Source organism: Leucopleurus acutus, assembly GCF_964270905.1.
Source record: "Leucopleurus acutus genome assembly, contig: HAP1_SCAFFOLD_194, whole genome shotgun sequence".
Lineage (NCBI taxonomy): Eukaryota > Metazoa > Chordata > Mammalia > Artiodactyla > Delphinidae > Leucopleurus > Leucopleurus acutus.
Genome location: NW_028139128.1, coordinates 546252 through 551114, shown reverse-complemented (window position 1 = coordinate 551114; position 4863 = coordinate 546252).

The window sequence follows — 4863 nt, the reverse complement described above, 5'->3', positions numbered from 1 at the left end:
TTTGTCCATTTCATCCAGATTGTCCATTTTATTGGCATAGAGTTGCTTGTAGTAATCTCTCATGATCTTTTTTATCTCTGCAGTGTCAGTTGTTACCTCTCCTTTTTCATTTCTAATTCTATTGATTTGAGTCTTCTCCCTTTTTTTCTTGATGAGTCTGGCTAGTGGTTTATCTATTTTGTTTATCTTCTCAAAGAACCAGCTTTTAGTTTTATTGATCTTTGCTATTGTTTCCTTCATTTCTTTTTCATTTATTTCTGATCTGATTTTTATGATTTCTTTCCTTCTGCTAGCTTTGGGTTTTTTTTGTTCTTCTTTCTCTAATTGCTTCAGGTGCAAGGTTAGGTTGTTTATTCGAAATGTTTCCTGCTTCTTAAGTTGGGGTTGTATTGCTATAAACTTCCCCCTTAGAACTGCTTTTGCTGCATCCCATAGGTTTTGGGTCGTTGTGTCTCCATTGTCATTTGTTTCTAGGTATTTTTTGATTTCCTCTTTGATTTCTTCAGTGATCACTTCATCATTAAGTAGTGTATTGTTTAGCCTCCATGTTTTTGTATTTTTTACAGATCTTTTCCTGTAATTGATATCTAGTCTCATGGCGTTGTGGTCAGAAAAGATACTTGATACAATTTCAATTTTCTTAAATTTACCAAGGCTTGATTTGTGACCCAAGATATGATCTATCCTGCAGAATGTTCCATGAGCACTTGAGAAAAATGTGTATTCTGTTGTTTTTGGATGGAGTGTCCTATAAATATCAATTAAGTCCATCTTGTTTAATGTATCATTTAAAGCTTGTGTTTCCTTATTTATTTTCATTTTGGATGATCTGTCCATGGGTGAAAGTGGGGTGTTTAAGTCCCCTACTATGAATGTGTTACTGCCGATTTCCCCTTTTATGGCTGTTAGCATCTGCCTTATGTATTGAGGTGCTCCTATGTTGGGTGCATAAATAGTTACAATTGTTATATCTTCTTCTTGGATCGATCCCTTGATCATTATGTAGTGTCCTTCTTTGTCTCTTTTAATAGTCCTTATTTTAAAGTCTATTTTTTCTGATATGAGAATTGCTACTCCAGCTTTCTTTTGGTTTCCATTTGCATGGAATATCTTTTTCCATCCCCTTACTATCAGTCTGTATGTGTGTCTAGGTCTGAAGTGGGTCTCTTGTAGACAGCATATATAAGGGTCTTGTTTTTGTATCCATTCAGCTAATCTGTGTCTTTTGGTGGGAGCATTTAGTCCATTTACATTTAAGGTAATTATCGGTATGTACGTTCCTATTCCCATTTTCTAAATTATTTTGGGTTCGTTATTGTAGGTCTTTTCCTTCTCTTGTGTTTCTTGTCTAGAGAAGTTTCTTTAGCATTTGTTGTAAAGCTGGTTTGGTGGTGCTGAACTCTCTCAGCTTTTGCTTGTCTGTAAAGGTTTTAATTTCTCCATCAAATCTGAATGAGATCCTTGCTGGGTAGAGTATTCTTGGCTGCAGGTTTTTCTCCTTCATCACTCTCAGTATGTCCTGCCACTCCCTTCTGGCTTGTAGGGTTTCTGCTGAGAGATCAGCTGTTAACCTTATGGGGATTCCCTTATGTGTTATTTTTCCCTTGCTGCTTTTAATATGCTTTCTTTGTATTTAATTTTTGACAGTTTGATTAATATGTGTCTTGGCATATTTCTCCTTGTATTTATCCTGTATGGGACTCTCTGTGCTTCCTGGCCTTGATTAACTATTTCCTTTCCCATATTAGGGAAGTCTTCAACTATAATCTCTTCAAATATTTTCTCAGTCCCTTTCTTTTTCTCTTCTTCTTCTGGAACCCCTATAATTCAAATGTTGGTGCGTTTAATGTTGTCCCAGAGGTCTCTGAGACTGTCCTCAGTTCTTTTCATTCTTTTTTCTTTATTCTGCTCTGCAGTAGTTATTTCCACTATTTTATCTTCCAGGTCACTTATCCGTTCTTCTGCCTCAGTTATTCTGCTATTGATCCCATCTAGAGTACTTTTAATTTCATTTATTGTGTTGTTCATCGTTGCTTGTTTCATCTTTATTTCTTCTAGGTCCTTGTTAACTGTTTCTTGCATTTTGTCCATTCTAGTTCCAAGATTTTGGATCATCCTTACTATCATTATTCTGAATTCTTTTTCAGGTAGACTGGCTATTTCCTCTTCATTTGTTAGGTCTGGTGCATTTTTATCTTGCTCCTTTATCTGCTGTGTGTTTTTCTGTCTTCTCATTTTGCTTATCTTACTGTGTTTGGGGTCTCCTTTTTGCAGACTGCAGGTTTGTAGTTCCCACTGTTTTTGATGTCTGTCTCCAGTGGCTAAGGTTGGTTCAGTGGGTTGTGTAGGCTTCCTGGTGGAGGGGACTAGTGCCTGTGTTGTGGTGGATGAGGCTGGATCTTGTCTCTCTAGTGGGCAGGTTCACGTCTGGTGGTGTGTTTTGGGGTGTCTGTGGCCTTATGATTTTGGGCAGCCTCTCTGCTAATGGGTGGGGTTGTGTTCCTGTTTTGCTAGTTGTTTGGCATAGGTTGTCCAGCACTGTGGCTTGCTGGTTGTTGAGTGAAGCTGGGTGCTGGTGTTAAGATGGAGGTCTCTGGGAGATTTTCGCCATTTGATATTATGTGGAGCTGGGAGGTCTCTTGTTGACCAGTGTCCTGAAGTTGGCTCTCCTACCTCAGAGGCAGAGCCCTGACTCCTGGCTGGAGCACCAAGAGCCTTTCATCCACACAGCTCAGAATAAAAGGGAGAAAAAGTAGAGAGAATTAGTAGAAGTATGAGGAAAGAAAGAAGGAAAGGAGGGAAGGAAGGAAGGAAGGAAGGAAGGAAGGAAGGAAGGAAGGAAGAAAGAAAGAAAGAAAGAAGCAAAGAAGGAAAGAAGGCAAGAAGGAAAGAAAGGAGGGAGGGAGGGAGGAAGGAAGGAAGGAGGGAAAGAAGGAAAAAAGACAGACAGAAAGAAGATACAGTAAAAATAAAATAAAGTATAATAAAGTTATTGAATTAAAAAATTCTTATTTAGAAAAAAAAAAGGGACAGATAGAACCTTAGGACAAATGTTGGAAGCAAAGCTATACAGACAAAATCTTACACAGAAGCATACACATACACCCTCACTAAAAGAGGTAAAGGGGGAAAAATCATAAATCTTACTCTCAGAGACCACCTCCTCAATTTGGGATGATTCGTTGTCTAAAGGAGGGAAGGAAGGAAGGAAAGAAAGAAAGAAAGAACGAAGGTAAAGTATAATAACGTTAATAAAATTAAAATTAATTATTAAGAAAAAAATTTAAAAAAAAACCATGGACGGACAGAACCCTAGGACAAATGGTGGAAGCAAGACTATACAGACAAGATCTCACACAGAAGCATACACATACACATTCACAAAAAGAGGAAAAGGGAAAAAAAAAATCATAGATCTTGCTCCTAAAGTCCACTTCCTTAATTTGGGATGATTGGTTGTCTATTCAGGTAGTCCAGGGATGCAGGGTACATCAAGTTGATTGTGGAGCTTTAATCTGCTGCTTCTGAGGCTGCTGGGAGAGATTTCCCTTTCTCTTCTTTGTTCTCACAGCTCACCGGGGCTCAGCTTTGGATTTGGCCCTGCCTCTGCGTGTAGGTCACTGGAGGGCGTCTGTTTTTTGCTCAGACAGGACGGGGTTAAAGGAGCCGCTGATTCGGGGGCTCTGGCACACTCAGGCCGGCGGGGAGGGAGGGGTATGGAGTGTGGAGCGGGCCTGCGGCGGCAAAGGCTGGCATGACTTTGCACCAGGCTGAGGCCCGCCGTGTGTTCTCCCGGGGAAAACAAGGGCTTAATTCTAAAATATACAAACACCTCATACAACTCAAAAAAGAAAAAAAAAAGAAAAAAAATAGGCAGAATTTTAGAAGGTCTAAATAGACATTTCTCCAAGGACATACAGATGGCCAAGAGGCACCTGAAAAGATGCTCCACATCGCTAATTATTAAAGAATGCAAATCAAAACTACAGTGAGTTATCACCTCGTAGTGGTCAGAATGGCCATCATTAAAATGTCTAGAAATAACTGCTGGAAGGGGTGTGGAGAAAAGGGAACCCTCCTACACTACTGGTGGGGACGTAAATTGATGCAGCCACTATGGAAAACAGTATGGAGGTTCCTCAAAAACTAAAAATAGAATTACCATATGAACCAGCAATCCCACTCCTGGGCACACATCCAGACAAAACTATAATTCGAAAAGATACATGCACCACAGCATTCAAAGCAGCACTATTCACAATAGCCAAGACACGGAAGCAACCCGATGTCCCTCAACAGATGAATGCATGTAGAAGATGTAGTACATATATACAATGGAGTATTACTCAGCCATAAAACAGAATGAAATAATGCCATCTGCAGCTACATGGATGGACCTAGAGATTATCATACAAAGTGAAGTAAGTCAGAGAACAACACATACCATATCATATCACTTATATGTGGATTATAAAATGAGACCCAAATGAACCTATCTACAGAACAAAACACACTCACAAATATAGAAAACAGACTTGTGGTTGTCAAGGGGAAGACAGGGGAGAGGGATGGATTGGGAGTTTGGGATTACTAGATGCAAATTATTATATATAGGATGGATAGACAAGGTCTTTCTGCACAGCACAGGGAACTGTATTCAATACCCTGTAATTAACCATAATGGAAAAGAATATGAAAAATATGTAAATATGTATGTTTGTATATATGGATCACTTTGCCGTACGGTAGAAATTAACACAACATTGTAGGAGCATGGACACTCCCGTCAGACTCAAGGTGACATCTGGAGCCAGGACAGAGGCATGGCCTCTCTGTGGGCAGGCGAACCCACACTGCACAGGC